The sequence below is a fragment of the Octopus sinensis genome, linkage group LG10 (assembly GCF_006345805.1).
Source record: "Octopus sinensis linkage group LG10, ASM634580v1, whole genome shotgun sequence".
Lineage (NCBI taxonomy): Eukaryota > Metazoa > Mollusca > Cephalopoda > Octopoda > Octopodidae > Octopus > Octopus sinensis.
In genome coordinates this window covers 38222464-38242463 of record NC_043006.1, presented here as the reverse complement: position 1 = coordinate 38242463, position 20000 = coordinate 38222464, and the positions used below count along the sequence as shown (strand labels likewise).

At 36.3% G+C, this 20000-nt stretch overlaps 1 protein-coding gene across 2 annotated transcripts in view; it reads left to right on the top strand.

Moving 5' to 3' along the window:
* Nucleotides 1-20000, top strand: part of LOC115216740 (chaoptin) — a 69292-nt gene that overhangs the window by 33303 nt on the left and 15989 nt on the right. The window contains exons 1-2 of one of the 2 annotated variants that reach the window (XM_036506581.1): nucleotides 12060-12071; nucleotides 12396-12397. The exons of the other annotated variant lie outside the window; for it this stretch is intronic. The gene's annotated coding sequence lies outside the window, so the exon portion shown is untranslated. Of the gene's footprint in view, nucleotides 1-12059; nucleotides 12072-12395; nucleotides 12398-20000 lie in introns of those variants that run through there. 2 annotated transcript variants of the gene reach the window in all.

Here is a 20000-nt window from a genome sequence, read left to right as displayed (position 1 = left end):
TGCTTCTCCAAATATTCCGCGATTAACTTTTGTATTCTGCTTCATTATAGGCTTCTGGTAGCTCCTGATGGGATAGCATATTGTCATATGTCTCAATAAAATATCCTGTGATTTTAACTCCAAATGCTTCGCTTTACAGCTAGTACCGAGTTGTTTCTTTTCTCTTTATTCATTTCTCCCTTTGATCTGCATTGTCATATACTAACTATGTACATCACTTTTCTCTTATGTTCCAAACAATTATATCAGGCCTGTCATGTTTGCATTTGCCGTAGATTTTTATGGTGGCGTTCCACCAGTATTTCTTTTGTTGTAACGTATATATTATACTGTACATAAAAAGTATTTGCGATATTTAACCCAGTGTGGTCTTTCCTATGCACGGTGTTGTATCAACTTTATCAACAATATCATACTGCATTGGAAAGTCAGATCTTAATGACATTTCTAGGCAGTTGCTGATTACATTCGTAGTATCTTCTACAGATATGGCATAATCGACATTCGGGTCGCATCCCTTCAGCGTCATTTTTTGTTCAACAGGTATTTTGCAGCTATCACGAATAACTAGACTGCAAAAATATAATTTTGATGTTATTGTCACAAGTCGATGAGTGGCTACACTTCTTATCGATTTTAATATCATCCCCGAGTTTATGGGAAAACATACGCATCTCTTTAGCTGTGCCGAATATCTCTTTTTCAGATATTTGTTGAAATATGCTAGTTCAATGTGAAGGTGCGTAGTTTAGCGGTTAGAGTGCTGATCGCAAGAGAGTGGACTCAATTCCCGGACCGGGCGCTGCGTTATCTTCTTGAGCAAAATATTTCATTTCACATTGCTACAGTCCAACCAAAATGAGTAACTCTGTAGTAGATTGGCGGAAAATGTTATGCGGTCACTTGTAGGCCATGGAAGCCGACCTCATGCGTCCTAAAACTCGGTGGCGTATGGAACGCCATTAGAAACTAAGCATTCCATGAAGAGACCCGACCTAGTTCTCTTTCCTTTTAGGCACTTGGTTTAAATCTTTCTTGTTGCTGTTATTTCTGGTGGTGGGAACATAAATGATATCACATGACACCGAGAGCTTCTCTGAAGTGGTTTTCCTCACCTTTTCTTCTGAGATAGACTATTTATTATCACCATTTCTGTGGAAACTCCTAGGTGATTTCAGAGTCTTGCAGGTTTTAATATAAATGGAAATTATAAAATCAGAGGGGATAGTTCTGCTTTATACTACAAATTTGAGGATTATGAACTCCAAACCTTTATGGACATTTCAATGACAGCAAGTAAGGCAGACGGTACATTTATCAAAGACAACGGTTCCCACAACTATAAGCGTGGATAGAATTAAACGCCTTGTGTGAGAGTGGGCATGCGCACGTTTATTTGGCCTTTGTACCAGCGCAACAAATAGTTCCTATTGTAGATAAACATTTAATCCATAATCGTTAGTCCGACAAAGTATGTTTCGTTTCGTCTATAGCTTTTCGGGAATTATTGGTAAATAGTTCTCAATTGACAGTTCAAGTAGGCTCAAAGACTTTCAGAACTCGCAGAGAGATGCCGGCTGTACCACTCACCCTTTCTTTATCTCTCTCTCTCTCCCTCTCCCTCTCTCTCTCTCTTTCTCTTTCTCTTATGCATACACATACAAATATACATCCATACACACATGCATACATATGCACACTCGCACACATCTATAAATAAGTGCATTTTGTGTACATGTACACTCGTATGTTTGTGTTAATGTGTTTTTGTATATATCAGTATACATATGTGTTTGCATATGTATGAACGCATTCGTTTCTTTGTACAGCTTACATATATAAAGTACACATTGTTTAGAAACAAAGCCAATTTTAAATGCGGATGCTTACATTCAACTCTGCCTCATAACGTGTTGTTATTATTGGCGTAATGATATAGCGTTATTATTATTGGCGTAATGATTCTCCCAAGAGACATCACGATATGAAATAAAGTTAGTTTTAAAAGGGAATGTTTTCCAGTCAATTGAATTTTATCTCAATGGTTTACTGGACAGAGATTGGCAGTGGTTGGCGAAATGAGTAGATCGCAGTAGCCAATGCCATGTAGCACGTATTTACGTCCAATCGCTTACAACGTTGATTTGCTGCTCTTGGCTTCTGTTTTTCCGTGGTTGATAAAGTGGGTACGAAAGTCAAGCACCAGAGTATTGCTATAACAGACTATACTCGTCCGCCAAAATAAATACCAGGAATACGTCTAGTAATTATACTGGCAATGAATTGTGTTAAGTATATTTGTCTCTTAAAAATGTGTGGCCTTGTGCCAGTCTCGTATTAAACTTGCTTAAAACATGATATTTTTGAAGCCGACAAACAAGTCTTCACAGAGTAGAAATTACAGCTAAAAATCTCACGGAAACAAAGTTTCTCATAAAAAAACAACGAAGGATACTTTAAATAACATAATTCTACTATGCGATGACATATATATTACATGTTCATTCCTAATATGTTCCGGCAGATTCGAACGTGAATATGCTAATAGCTATTGCATTTCGTCGTTGGAAAACAACTTCTCATTTCAAAAGAATGCGTGTTCATAACAGACTTGATTCACTAGCGCAAGGAGACTTTGAGACACTTGATGTTACGAGATCGTTGTGTCTTCATAACCAACCTAACAAGAGTTTGTAGCTCTTACTCTTTTACTCTTTTACTTGTTTCAGCCATTTGACTGTGGCCCTGTTGGAGCACCGCCTTTAGTCGATCAAATCGACCCCAGGACTTATTCTTTGTAAGCCTAGTACTTATTCTGTCGGTCTCTTTTGCCGAACCGCTAGATTGCGGGGACGTAAACACACCAGCATCGGTTGTCAAGTGATGTTGGGGGAACAAACACAAGCACACAAACACACACACACACACACACACACACCACACACACACACACACACACACATATATAAATATATATATATATATATATATATATATATATATATATATAATATATATATATATACATATATACGACGGCTTCTTTCAGTTTCCGTCTACCAACTCCACTCACAAGGCTTTGGTCGGCCAGAGGCTATAGAAGAAAACACTTGCCCAAGATGCCACGCAGTGGGACTGAACCCGGAACCATGTAGTTCGCAAGCAAGCTACGTACCACACAGCCACTCCTACAATGTTAGCTGCTGATATCTGGCAGTAAAAAATAAATCATGTACACAGTTGAAAGTAAGAATAAAATCGACGACTTACGCACACACACAAACACACACACATTTATATTATATATACATAAATATATATTTCCTTCTTCATCTCTCTCTATCCCTTTCTTTCACTTTCTCTCTCTCTCTCCCTATATATATATATATATATATATATACATATATATATAGTGTATGTGTGTGTGTGTGTGTGTGTGTGTGTGTGTGTGTGTGTGTGTATGCTGTTCCGTGATGGTAAGATCAACAAAAAAATTGCTCCATCTGGTGAGAGATATATATTATTAATAACCAGGATATATGTTTTTTATACGCTACTATTAGTTTCATACGATAAAAGCATGCTAGACAGTATTCTTTAACACGTTTGGTGTCTCAGCGCAATCCTCAGGCACTGCTCACTTGGCATAACAAGCTGAAAATAGGACGATAGGATCAGAGAAAAAGCGAGAAAAGGCGAGAAAGAAGTAAATATAAAAAGGTTGAAAAACTGGAAAACGAAAAAGAAAATAGAAAGAAGCAAAAGGTGGGGTGAATTAGAGTTATTTTCTCTCTCATCGTAAAGTATATGACTGAAAAGTGAGTGGCCTTGAGTCTGTGGTACAACTGCTCATTCGGAGAGAGTGGAACTATCCAATTCGTCAAAAGGACCATAACCTTTTGCTTCTTTCAGTTTTATTTTGCGTTTCCAGGTTTTTCGACCTTTTCATATCTACTTCTTTCTCGCGTTTTCTCGCTTCTTCTCTCATCCTATCGTCCTATCGTCCTATTTTTAGTTTGTTATGCCTTGTGGGCAGTACCTGAGGATTACGTTAAGACACCAAACGTGTTAAAGTATACTGCCTGGCATGCTTTCATCGTATGAAACTAATAATTGCACATAAAAACATATATCATGTTTATTAAATTATAGACACGCACGCACGCGCGCATACACTCACTCGCACACACATAATGTGTTTGCAAGTAATTTTACGCACCGAATTAAATCAAAGGTAGCCTATAAACTCTGCTAGAGTAAATATTTATTATCATAAACAGTTACAGTTAGTCACATTCTGTTATCGTGATGCCGTTTGAAAATTACTGTTGGCACATGACACATGAAAATAGATAATAATAATAATAATAATAACAGATTTCTGTTCAGTCAGGCGTCTATTTACAAACCCTGTGATTATTTATTCACAGGGTTTTTAATTTGTCTATATCAATTGTGGCGGATTTCGTCTTAGCATGCTGTCAGTGAGTACGCATTACTGTTAATGTTCAACGAAATATTTCTAATGTAGAAATATAGTTAGCATTCTCACTCACCGTAGCTGGAACGAGTCCCGACTCCCTCTGATATATACCTACTGTATTTTTGAACACAGCACGACCATATAGGATATTATCTCCGGGTGAATGGCACCCCAGTAAGTTTTTTTTCTATTTCAATGTATCTGCAATAAGTATGATACACAGATGTCTATTTTAATTTTTTTGCCAAAAAGGGCTTTTACCTGCACACAAGAGACAAAACAAACAGATTTTATAAATATGTGGGGATGGACGAAACAACCTGACACAATGAATAAATTTTAAAATTTCATAAAATTTTAGGAAAATCTGGGATAAATATAGGATTATATAAAAATCATAATAGCTTGCATCCCAACTACATGGTTCTAGGTTCAGTCCCTCTACGTGACACCTTGGCAAATGTCTTCTACTGTAGCTCGAGCGCCGTCCAAAACATTGTGAGAGGATTTGGTAGACGGAATCTGAAAGTCCGTTATGTATATAATATATTCTTTTATTCGTTTCAGTCATTTGAGTGCAGCCATGCTGCAGCACCACCTTTAGTCGAACACATCGACCCCAGGATTTATTCTTTGTAAACCTAGTACTTATTCTATCGGTTCTCTTTTGCCGAACCGCTAACTTACGGGGATGGGAATACATCAACATCTGTGTTGTCAAGTAATGGCGAGGACACACACACACACACACACACACATACATATATATATATATATATATGCGCAGGAGTGGCTGTATGGTAAGAAGCTTGCTTACCGCCACATGGTTCCGGGTTCAGTCCCACTGCGTGACACCATGAGCAAGTGTCTTCTACTATAGCTTCGAGCCGACCAAAGCTTTGTGAGTGGATTTGGTGGCAGGCTTACAAAGAATAAGTCCTGGGGTCGATTTGTTTGACTAAAGGCGGTGCTCCAGCATGGCCACAGTTAAATGACTGAAAAAAGTAAAAGAATAAAAGAATAACCTTAAAAAGGTGGTGGGAGCTAGCAGAAACGCTAGTACGCCGGGCGAAATGCTTAGCGGTATTTTGTCTGCCGTTACGTTCTGAATTCAAATTCCGCCTTTCATCTTTTCGGGGTCGATTAAATAACTACCAGTTACGCACTCGGGTCGATATAATCGACTTAATCTGTTTGTCTGTCCTTGTTTGTCCTCTCTGTGTTTAGCCCCTTGTGGGTAGTAAAGAAATAGGTATTTCGTTTACTGCTACGTTCTGAGTTCAAATTCCGCAGAGGTCAATTTTGCCTTTCATCCTTTTGGGGTCGATAAATTAAGTACCAGTTCCGTACTGGGGTCGATCTAATCGACTGGTCCCCCTCCCGCAAAATTTCGGGCCTTGTGCCTAAAGTAGAAAAGAAACGAATAATCTCAAAATATGAAAACCATGAGCGTAACTACCATCCCATACTTACACGTATAACATGCTCAGAAACACGAGTAAGAACCTATCAGCTAGGTCTGAGTACCCATGACTCAGCTTGCCTATTGTTCCTCTTTTTTGTTTTTTAATCGGCTAACTTAAAGGCTCCTGCAACCATTTTCTGCTTTTTTCATGATAAAAAGCATTTATTGTCCTCATTCTCGTTCTGATAAGTGATTCGTGTGGATCTCACCTAGTCCTATCGTTCACCTGTCTCTTGCAAATCGGCTCTAAATATTCCTTGTCATACCAGCACATCATTTTCGCTATCAAGTTCGTAAAAGCAAGGCCTTGACCTAAAGAATATGTTTCTAATTCGCAAGATAATAAACTTCGTGTTATTCCGTAAAGTGGATCTTCGTGTTGTTTACAAACATTTAGCTTTTAATTGTCAGCCTGATTTTCTTCTCTTTTCACAATATCTCTGCAACGGCCAGCTATTTTTCTTAAATTTGCATCAACTTCCTATTGTCACAAGTGGTTGCGATGGTACAAACGGGATAAGAGCTTCCATATCTTGAGCTTTTAGCAACGAGGATAAGACGACTGCACGGCCATTTTGGGAGCTTTGATTGACAGTGATGTTGGGACAGTCTCTTTGAATTACTGCTATTTTTATTTTTTCTACTGCTGTTTCTTGCTGTGATTTTCTAGTACCTCAGGGCAGAAAGCCCCAAAGTTTTTCTTATGACTACACGTGTGTAGCTGCAAGGCCTTCTTCGCAACAGCATCAGTCTTATTGCTTTTATTTTTTCACCCACAAAGTTCCAGGAATAGCTTTATGGTCTTCATGGGTCATTAGGACTTATACATCCACACTGATCTCTATCCTCTATTCCTTTATTATCCCCATTCTGTTAAGCCTATAGACAGGTGTGTTTCATAATATATCAACTTGTGGTTTCGCCTCGCTTCGGCCTTCAAGACCAAACAAATACTCCCGTACTTCCTGCTACGATCGAAAAAAACTGCATTTATTCAAACATCGACGAAGACCTCCTTCAAACATTCACTGGGGAGTGGGGAGTAAACTGTGAACTGTCTTCCTTCGTTTGTGAAGTAGAAGTGGGTTACTTACTTCCTCTTCCGTTCCTGCCTAAGAGATTCAGGTAAGGAAGCATTTGATTCTGTCACATATTTGTACTGCGTCATCTTATTCTCTACAAGTAGACTCATATACTGAATTTCTTCGCTGCTGGTAACTGAAGCTTAAGTAGAATTTCTGAAGTTGTTGCTATTTTTTTTTTTTCTGTTAGAATTTGTCTTATATTATTTTTGTATGTCAAGGTGTGACATGTATTCACTAGTGAAAAATTACATTTTTTTCTCGTCTGTTATTTGAAGTACAAATATCAATTTCCTTGTTTACAAAACTTGCACTTCTTTTGTTCTTTGCTTGACTGCCAGAAGAGAAAGCTGTTTGGCGAAGTGAATCATGTTTTTCCTAAACCGGGAAACAAAATATAACGGTAATAAAACCAACATCTTCATGAACGTAGTTCACGCAAAAAAAAAAAAAAGAAATCTGCTTCCATTTTTCTTTTTTTAATCACACGAGTAATACGATACACGTTTTACTGAAGCAAGAAACAAAAGTCAACACAACAATAATAATAACTGTTATCCTACTAAACTGATCTTACTAAACTGTGTACTCGACAAAATTAAAAATAAACAACGCGCATGCATATATATATGTGCGTGTGTGTACAATTGTACTTGTTGACTACAGCATTAGAGTATTTTAGCTCCTATTTCTAGCAATGTAGGTGTTTCTAACGCCCTAGTCACATTTGGTAAAACCTTGCAAACTGCTGTATATTTCAAATTTATATAGATATATACACATATATAGAAACATATATAGGGTTAGACAAACGTCACTCGACAGTAAATCAACGCCCATTTAATTCCAATATTAAAACAAAAAAATTATTTCATATGAGACTTCGGTAATAAATAGGCAAATATTGAAAAAAAAGAACGGTAATTTTAACTCACAGTATTCAATTATTAAACATTCATAATTGGAACGAATAAAAAATAAATATTAAGTATTTATGGAATTTTGATTTACTGTCGGGTGATTTTTGGCGAAATAGGGAGTAATAAGCAGTCGACAACTGAGGAGGAGTTAGACTTCTTTTGGTTTTGTTTTTTTTTTTGTCCCATACTTGTCTCTCGTTATGTGTTTACGTATTTTTTACTCGTTGGTGACGTCCTGTACTTATTGTGTATCGTTTGTTATTTTGACCTGTACTTATCTCTCGTGTGTGTTTACGTGTTTCTCGCTCGTTGGTAATTTCCTGTACGTAATGTGTATTTTTTATTTATTTATAATCGAACGCCACGCAGCCTTGTCCACAGCAAGTTCTTACATTTATATATATATATATATAATTATTATTTGAGGGAATAAAATCCAAACTTACAAGGAAAAAGAATTCAATTTAGAAATACTAAATTAAATTCCACACAATATAATATATATAAAATATTAGAAAAAAACTACCTTTTATCAATTCAAAATGAATAATTTAATTACACCATCTAGAAAATGACATATAATAGAAAAGTTAAAATTAAAATAACAATTAAAAAGTAAAGATTAAGTAAATTTCAAGAATAATGTAATGTATAAATTAGGTAGAAAAACAATTTAATTATTCATTTTGAATTGATAAAAGGTGGGTTTTTTCTAATATTTTATATATATATATATATATATATATATATATATATGCATATAGATAGATAGATAGATAGATAGATAGATAGATAGATAGATAGATAGATAGATAGATAGATAGATAGATAGATATACTTGCCTATATGAACCAATATACAGTTGATGTATATTTATGCGTATAAATATATGTACATGCCTATACTCACACTCACACATGCATGTATATGTGTATGGCAGAAAGAATGTGTGTTCGTGTATCTTTGCGTATACGTGTTTATATAAGACTGGAAAATATCATTGAACAAAGAGTGTTAACTAAATGAACCTGTGTATGATTTGGTTTGTGCAATCATAGCAGAAAATTGTAGAATAGAGAGGACTCTTTAATACTACAATTGATTTCCGGCGCCATTTCATTAGTGGCAGACGACACGACAAAATTAAACTTCCAATCTCATTCAGAACTGAACTGGCTCTTACTTATGACCTGCCTGAACCCTAGATTGCTTTTGGACTTCACACAGATGCATCTAAATTTTGCCATTTTCGCTTAACAAGAGAGAAAAGAGGTTAAGAAGAGAACGAAGACAACAGATTAGCTGAAAGACACAGCCAGTGGGCGAGAGAAGGAGAGAGAGAGAGAGAGAGAGAGAGAGAGAGAGAGAGATAGGGAAGAAGAGACGGAGAGAGCGAGAGAGAGAAAAGCAGATAATATGGCAGACTAATATATAAAGACGGAAGGACACAGACGGTGAGAGAGAGGGAGATGCGGGGTGGGAGCGATAAAATTGTAGGATTGTAGAGATGGTGAGAGACATAGCGCAATAAAGAATTAGGAAGAAGTCAGGCAGACAATAAAAGCGGTTGAGAAACAGACAATAAGGTAAGAGACAGAGTACGTGAGAGAGACTGTGATGATAGAGTCGAGAGATATATGCAACCAAAGTGGTAGACAAACGGCATCGAGAGGGAGTGTGTGAGGAGAAAGAGAAAGCGTAATTAAGGAGAGAGAGCGAAGGGAAGCGAGAGAGAGCGAAGGGAAGCGAGAGAGAGCGAAGGGAAGCGAGAGAGAGCGAAGGGAAGCGAGAGAGAGCGAAGGGAAGCGAGAGAGAGCGAAGGGAAGCGAGAGAGAGTGTGTGCATAGAGAGGCAGAGACAGACAGACAGAGTACCGAAGGAAAGAGTGGAGGGAATGGAGAGGAGACAAAGAGGGGGGAGAAAAAGAGAAAGGGGTTTCGGTGACAGAGAAAATGAGACACAGAAAGATGGCTAAACAGTTCGAGAGGCGAAGTGTGACTGAATCAGAATTGTAAAGTGTCAGGCGTTTGTCGTACTAATTTTGTAAATAATATATATATTTCGTACCATTTTATTCAATATATATATATATATATCTATATATATATATATTATATATATATATGTGATGTATGTATGTATGTATGTATGTATGTATGTATGTATGTAGTATGTATGTATGTATGTATGCATTAGTATGTATGTATTTGTGAGTGATTTAATTCTCATTTTTTAGTTGTTTAGCCCCAATGTCAGAGTGGGCGGCTGGAAAGACACTTCTGACAACCATTTTGAAAAACGATGTCCAACGAACAAAATGAAAAAGAGAGACTGTTATTAAAAGTGAATTGAATGGAAAACTAACGGTGTAAGAAGGAGAGACGTATGGCAGCTGAAATATTGTGTTAGGGGTGAGGTGAGCAAAAAGAACTGAAGAACTAAAGAGACTGGTGAGAAGGAACGACGAAGGGGAAAAGAGTTGGGGAAAAGAAGAGGAGAAGGGAGAGGAGGAGCGTGAAAGGCACGAGATATTGAATGAAAGGACATAGAAGAAATGTAATGGGGAATGGATGGAGGATAAAGGGAAGGCGTAGAAACAAGAATTTGGAAAGTGATTTGGCGAAGCAGTAAAACGAAAGGAATATGGAATCAGGAGGAGATGAAAGCAATCAGTTAAAAGTCGGTAATTATGAAATCTTTATGAAGTCGTCACATAGCACACGGCAAATTTTCTTAGTTGACTCCGCCATTTCGTGGTGGAAAGTGATTCCGAGAAAATTTTCCACTCGGTTAACTGTAGTAAGAAGAAGATAGCTCTAATAATAATCTCGTCAAAAACCTAATTAAACTGTGCAATTTCACTTCGCTTGTATACAGCTTCTAGCAAAAATTTGTGAAGGAGCGGGAAGTGGATGAAGAGATGTGCAAACGCTGATAGTTATTCTAAGACAAGTAAGTAGTTGAACAACTACCATAAGTACTTACTACACTCCACAGTAGTAGTAGTAGTAGTAGTAGTAGTAGTAGTAGTAGTAGTAGTAGTAGTAGTAGTAGTTGTAGAATAATCGGTCGTAACAATAAAATCAAATACTAGCGACTAGTAGTGAGTTACCATTGGTTGCACCACAAATTTATGAGTTTGTATGATGCTAATACAGAGTCACTATGTGTGTATGTATGTGTGAAAGATTTGTGTGCGAGTGTGTGTGTGTGTGCACAAGAGAGAGAGAAAGCATTATACACTTTATTTGTGGATTGACAAATAATGAAGAGTGTTTATCCAACACACGCAGTGTTGAACACTCATTATCACTGTTCGATACTATATATATATATATATATATATATATATATATATATATATAGGATAGAAAAACAGATATATAGCAAGCTAGCTAGATAAATAGATACATACATACATACATACATACATACATACATACATACATACATACATACATACCAATCTTGCCTATATCATACATACTCGCCCATAACATACGTACATACATACTTACATACCAATACATGCCTAAATATCAATCTTGAGAAATTAGGCTTCTCGAAACCAGAAAAGAGGAAGCTAATTCGAAGACTACATATCCAGTCCATCCCTGGAACTGTAAAAATCTGTAAAACTTTCCAGAAGTTTATCATTTAAGTATATATGAGCATGTCTAGATATGCAAACCTGTTGTTGATGTTGAAATTCCAATGAAGGAGCCTTGGATCTAGGTTAGAAACCGGATCTTTATTGGCAAGAGATCTTAAAATAAACTGAATAATGACATACATACATACATACATACATACATACATACATACATACATACATACATACATAAAGAGACAGACAGATCATACACAATGTGTTCTAGTTCAGTATATGACTATTTAATCATGTTTTTCTTCTTAAACTCTATTGAAGAAATATTTGAAATATCTACAGTTTGATCTTAAGCAAAATGCTCGTGTCAGAAGAATTTAATCTAACCAAATTTTTAAGTCTTCAAGGCATACCAATACAAAACTACTCAATTGTCGAGGAATCAAAGCTTGCGATATTATCTAGGAATTTCTAGATGATTCCTTCTAAACTAAACTAGAAACCACAGAGTAGAGTTAACAAAATAAATGCTTCATTACGAGAAAACTGGGAAAAATTCCGAACTTGTCTAATTAGCAAGGCACCATTGCAGTTTTTATTCTGGAAATATTTTGGCGATTGTATTAACTGGTATACATACATACATACATACATACATACATACATACATACATACATACATACATACATACATACGTACATACATACATACATACATACATACGTACATACATACAAGCATGCATATATATATATATATATATATATATATACGTATGTTTGCATGTATGTATGTATGTGTATGTTGTATATGAATATATACACTATACATACATAGATGTGTGTTTGAGTGAACGTATGTACATATACATATATATATATAACATGTACATGAAAGAAGTGTATGTATATATATATGCATATATATGTATATATGTATATATATATAATATATATATATATATATATATAATTATATATATATATATATATATAAGTATTTATATATAATATATATATATATAAGTATTTATATATATATATATATATATATATATATATATATATAAGTATTTATATATCTATATATGTGTGTGTATGTATACATGTATGTGCTGGGAGGGTGCGTGCGTGTATCTATGTAGCTAGCTAAATTGATAGATAGATAGATATTGATAGATAGATAGATAGATAGATAGATAGATAGACAGACAGACAGAAGCCGTGTACGTGAAAACAAATGAATATATGAGCGCCTGTGGCGAGCGGCTTACGTAAATGTTCGCCCGAAATATCCACATATATAATGAAACACGACGACGACTGCGCATAACTGACGCTTACTTAACTATCTGCTTCTTCAATTCCGTACAACATCGATATGTACATACGCACATACATACACACGCATGGTGGTTAAGGCATTTGGCTCCCGATCGCAAAGTCGTGAGTTCAATTCCCGACGACGCGTTGTGTCCTTGAGCAAGTCACTTTATTTCACGTTACTGCAAAAATGAGCAGTACCTGTATTTCAAAAGGGCCAGACTTGTCACACTCTATGTGACGTTGAATCTTTCTGATAACTACATTAAGGTCACACGTGTCTGTGGAGCACTCAGCCACTTGCACGTCAATTTCACGAGCAAGCTGTTCCGTTGATTGGATCAACTGAAACCCACGTCGTCGTAACCGAAGGAGTACCGGTATATATATGTACGTGTCTGTATAGATAGATAGATAGATAGATAGATAGATAGATAGATAGATAGATAGATAGATAGATAGATAGACAGATAGACAGACAGACAGACAATAGATAGATAATATATATATTAGATAGATAGATAGATAATAGATAGATAGATAGATAGATAATCGATAGATAGATAGATAGAAGATAGATAGATAGATATAGATAGATAGATAGATAGATAGATAGATAGATAGATTCTTTGTTCTTTATTGGCCACAGGGCTGCACACAGATGGGACAAGTTACAAGGTAGAGCTTTTCTTTTGGGGGATGAAAAAACAAAAAACAAAAGAAAAAAAGGGGTGGCGTAGGTTTTCGATCAAGGGGGATCGTAAAAGGGAAGAAAAGAACAAAAAAAAAAAAAAAGAATAAAAAAAGATAAAGAAAAGGAAAAGGAACAAAAGAAAAGAGAAATGAAAAAAGAAGAAAAAAGGGGAAAAAAGGGGAAGAGGAAAAAAGAACGATCAATAGGGATCGTGTATCACAGTGTTATGATATATGGTGTAAAGGGGAAACCAAGTAAGGTTTAACCGTGGGAAGAAAAGCCTACGAAAAAGACCACGGTAACCTTGGTCAATATTGTTATATGTTACCACATTTGTTTGCAAGTGGGTAACCCTCTGTTTTCAATTTCTGGGTTCATAGGATTATGCTCAAGGTGGCTTCGTCATTCATACGTGCCATCCTTGCTACATTCACCCATCTTTTTTTAAAACATTCGCTAGACAAAACTTGCCTCTCTACTCTCACTTTCCTTTTCAAGTGGTACTTGAAGAAGTTGATGAGAGATTGACCAGAGAGGAAAGTGTTTGTCTCCAATCCTTTCAGACGCGTCCACCAGATACATTCTTTCGCCATAGCCACAAGGATGATGAAAATAGCTCTTCCTTCCCGTTTGAAGGAAGGAGGCGTGACAATATTGACGATAGACTCAGCTGATAAACCGACTCGTCCCACACGTGACAGCAGTTGTTCGACACAAACCCACAGGTCGGAAGTTGTTGGACACTGCACGAGTGCGTGCAGAACGGTTTCGTCGCTCTGACCGCATCTCGGGCAGGTCGGCCCCGTGTTTCTCGAGCCGTGTCTGTAGAGCTTATCCCGAACGGGTAGCGCTTCTCGGTAACACTGCCAGGCCAGGGATCTCTGGAAGTTGTCCATGGGCCCTGGCCCGAAAGTCATCCTGAACAGGCGGGTCAGGTACTCCTCGTCGACGTCCAGGTTCGCCTCGAGCTCGTCAGATAGATAGATAGATAGATAGATAGATAGATAGATAGATAGATAGATTGATAGATAGATAGATAGATAGATAGATAGATAGATAGATAGATAGATAGATAGATAGATAGATAGATAGATAGATAGATATAACAGTATATAATATATATCATAATGATATTTATTCTCCAATTTGAAGCGACAATTTTTAAATATAAACAAATGACTGAAAATGAGCTAACCTCAGACTGAATCAAACTCACAAATCAACGCTTTCATGGCTCCTTGCGAATCTGATTGGCCAAACGCTCCACCCATCAATTTCAGTCAAATTTAGTTAATATATACTTCAACTGGCTTGATACTACATAAACAATATTTTATATATATATATTCAAAATGTGACCGCGTGTGTACCGTTGGCGATTTTTTTTCCTCTTTCTTCCCTTCTCTAGATCTTTCCTTCTCCTATGTTTCCGACGAAGAGCTCCGCTCGAAACGTTAAACCCTCCTTCTTTCCTGAGCGTCCAATAATACTATATTTGTTCCACGTCCTCGCGTTGTTGTGTTTTTTTGTGCTTTCTTGTTTCGATTAACTATATATATATACATACATACATACATACATATATATATATATATATATATATATATATATATATATATTATATATATATATATATATGTTATATATATATATATATATATATATATATATATATATATATATATATATATAGTTATATATATATATAGTATATATATATATATCATATATATATATGTATATATATATATTATATATATATATATATATATATATAATATATATATGTATATATATATATGTAATATATATAGTATATATATATATATATATTTATATAGATATATATATGTATATATATCTATGTATATATATATATATATATATATATATATAGTATATATATATATATATATATATATAACACAGTGTAACCTTGATTTGAACGCGGAAATCGTTGATGTTGCATATATGAGGAAGCAAGAGTTTTATCTGGAAAGGTGTATTAATGAAAAAGACTGTTTTGTTTTCGTAGAAGACGTCTTTGCCAGTGCAATGATTAAGTGCACAGGAGTGTGAATCATAATAACCAGTGTGGCTGTTTAATTATATTAATATAAACGGCCATTCGAAAACGCATTAACATCGTTAAGAAGAAACTTCGCTGTCAGGCATTTAGTCTTTTTGTTAGCTTTATCAGCACCCAAGTAATTGACTATGTCAGACAATTGAATTGCATTACTTCACTATTGATACATGGAAAACATAATTGAGGTTAGACACTAGAGGAAATTATATATATATTTTTTTTTTCTGTGATTATGAAATTATTTTCCTTTTTCTTTTTTTATTTCTTATCTGCTATCTTTTACTTGTTTCGATCATTGGACTGCAACCATGCAAGAGGACACTGTGTTGAAGGTCTTTTTTATCGTACAAATCTACCCCAGACCTTTTTGTTTTGTTTTGTTTTTTTCAAAGTTTGGTACTAATTCTTTTGGTTTCTTTTACCGAACCACTAAATTGCAGGAACATAAACAATCCAACACCGGTTGTCAAGCGGTGTGAGAAGACAATCACAACATCAGACACGCATGTGAGGGTGGATGGGTTGGGGTGGAGTGTAAACTACGAAGTAGAGATACAAACATAGCAAATTCAATTATTTCTCCATCTATTGAAAAATAGATAATGAACAGCCTTCATCGATTTTCGAACTTTACCGAGTTCTTTTGAGACTTGTCTACTCCATTTGACAAATCACAAAGAAATAAGCAACCAATCTCAGCCCTGTAGCTACAGAGACCTAGGGCAACTAATTTTCATACCATAAATGTTTATACGTTTTATTTGATATGAGCGGCTTGTCAATGGGAATCTCAGTCCACACGGTATGATAAATGTAAACCTACGTAGTAGAAACACAAACATAGCAAATTTAACTATTTTCCTGTAGACTGGAAAACAATGATGAACTGCATCAATGGATTTCCAACCTTATTGACTTATCATCAGTGGTGATACATATACAGTACATACACGCACACACACACACACACACACACGTAAAAAGCACCATCCGATCGTGGCCGTTGCCAGCCTCGTCTGGTCTCCGTGCCGGTGGCACGTAAAACGCACCATCCGATCGTGGCCGTTTGCCAGCCTCGTCTGGCACCTGTGCCGGTGGCACGTAAAAAGCACCCATTACACTCACGGAGTGGTTGGCGTTAGGAAGGGCATCCAGCTGTAGAAACACTGCCAGATCAGACTGGGCCTGGTGCAGCCTTCTGGCTTTCCAGACCCCAGTTGAACCGTCCAACCCATGCTAGCATGGAAAGCGGACGTTAAACGATGATGATGATGATGATGATGATGATATATATATATATTATATATATATATATATATATATATATAATATATATATTATATATATATTATATATAATTATATAGCCATATAGATTAGATTAGGTAGATAATAGATATAGATAGATAGATAGATAGATAGATAGATAGATAGATAGATAGATAGATAGATAGATAGATAGATAGATAGATAGATACTCACACATATGCATATATAACAATACAAGTCATAAACCGTCTACTATTATAGTCTACTATAATGAATCCCTAAATACATATAAAACATCCAATGGTATAGTTTTCCCCCTCTGAAGATATCATGCTCAGGACATATAAATTTAATATTTACTGGGTATTAATTGAAACGGTTATAAGGGATGAGGATTAAATTGCTGTTAATAATAAACAATTATTAACTTCCTAATCTCCATTTTCCTTTTCTTCTCTTAGTTGGACGGAACCCGAATCCACGTGGTTGTCAAGCAAGCTCCCGAACCACATTGCCCTGCCCTGCGCCTTTTTATACTCTAAGTTCTAAATATTGCTCATATATATTCCAGCTTAACATTAAATTACATAAAACAATCTTAGTTTCACTTTCTTAGCGACAAATATCCTTCATCGTACTTGCCGGAATTAATGAGAGATTCATTGCGTGTTATTATTGGTTTCAAATTTTGGTACAAGGCCAGCAATTTCGTGAGAGAGGATAAGTTGATGACTGGTACTTATTTTATCGACTTCGAAAGGATGAAAGGCAAAGTCAACCTCAATGAAATCTGAATTCAGAGGGTAAAGACAGACGACATGCTGCTAGGCATTCTGCCAGCTCGCCGCTTTATGACGTACAATTATTAACGTAAAGAAATCGAACGAATTACAAAAATACTGTATTTTCTTATGTATATGATGCGGTTTGTTCTTTTTTTTTTTCCTAATGCTTAAAAAAGATTATCCTGTGTCTCATGCGGTCGTGTTACGGGCTTGAGAGCCAAATGAATCTGCAAGATTGTTCCAAATAAGATATGGAAAGCGAGCCAAATTGTTACAGACGTTGGCAGTTATGTGGTCTAGTGTCATCATCTCATTATACATCCTTCCCCAGCATCCATAACCCACACCTGATGTGTCTTACATTATTTAATGGTTGCGTTACCTTTGAGAGACATTTTAAAAATTATATAAATGGAAGTTCTCTTTGAAAAATTAACGGAATGTTAAGCCTATCAGTTATTTTGAAATGACAACAAAACCATAATGTTGGTGTGGATGGAAGCACTCCGTCGGTTACGACGACGAGGGTTCCGGTTGATCCGATCAACGGAACAGCCTGCTCGTGAAATTAACGTGTAAGTGGCTGAGCACTCCATAGACACGTGTACCCTTAACGTAGTTCTCGGGGATATTCAGCGTGACACAGAGAATGACAAGGCCGGCCCTTTGAAATACAGGTACAACAGAAACAGGAAGTAAGAGTGAGAGAAAGTTGTGGTGAAAGAGTACAGCAGGGATCACCACCATCCCCTGCCGGAGCCTCGTGGAGCTTTAGGTGTTTTCGCTCAATAAACACTCACCACGCCCGGTCTGGGAATCGAAACCGCGATCCTACGACCGCGAGTCCGCTGCCCTAACCACTGGGCCATTGCGCCTCCACAATGTTGGTGTACCAACCTGGTGGCCAATCACGGTTACGTTATACGCCATAGAAATATGTGTTTTATATATCCTTTGTGACAATTCTTTCGACCAAAATATAAACAACTATATAGTTGATCTGCAAGAAGATAAAACTGAATATTGGAGCTCGTATAACGCAGTTAATATGATAAATATATGGTTTAATACGTTATTCCAGTATACTGTCATAGCATTATATTTATATGCGCGGAATCATACATCTCTCCCACATACAAATACTAAATCACTTAAAATATCTTTCAATATAATGAAATAGTAAATTTGTAAAATCGAGGTGAATCTTATACGAAAGTCTACATTATATGCCAGTAAATACATTATATGCCAGTAATTCAAAAGCGTCGTCTGCGCAAATAGCTATTCATAATTTTGTGCCAACCTATTTAATACATAGAGCAATGCAACAAGCTTAGTAGAAGTATATACAAGCGGTAAAGAGAGAAAACCATATTGGCCAATTATTAATATCATTCTCAAACAAGCATGTTTCAGTGTTTGTATCACCTTAGAGGAACATAAACTTAATATTATCCAAATTAGTTCTTACGGCAACGCCTAAGACTACATTTTATGGCAAAAGAAAACAGAATAGTTTAAGATTTGCTACTTGTTTTCGAATAGCTGTCGAGGACATTTCAGATCGCTACTAGAATTAATACAAATTTCAGTGGCAGCCGAAATTCTTGTGAAGCTTCCAAGTCACTATGATAAAACAGAATTATGATCATACGCGTTCTAGCCATGGCCATTCTTTGTTCTTGTATGTCTAGGACTTCATTATCCAGTGTTCATCGTTACAGTAAGGTATAATTTGGGGTAATTGAACAGATCGAGCCAAATTATCAATTTTCTGTCTTTTAATAGTTTCAGCCATTGGACTGCGGCCATGCTGGGGCACCACCTCGACGAGTTTAGTCGAATAAATTGACTTCAGCACTTACGTTTTTATTTAGTCTTGTACATAATCCTATCGGTTTCATTTACTGAACCGCTAAGTTACGGGGATGTAAACAAACCAATATCAGTTTCTTAACCATACAGCTACGCCTGCATCTTTCAGTAATAGAAGTTAAAGTATTGCAAAAATTGAATTTTACTGTAAACATGGTTCCGGGTTCAGTCCCACTGCGTGGCACCTTGGCCAAGTGTCTTCTACTATAGTCCCGAGCCGACAAAAGCCTTGTGGGTGGATTTAGTAGACGGAAACTGAAAGAAGCCCGTCGTATATATAAATATATATATGTGTGTGTGTGTGTGTGTGTGTGTGTGTGTGTGTGTGTGTGTGTGTGTGTGTGTGTGTGTGTTTGTGTCTGTCCCCTCAACATCGCTTGACAACCGATGGTGGTGTGTTTGCGTCCCC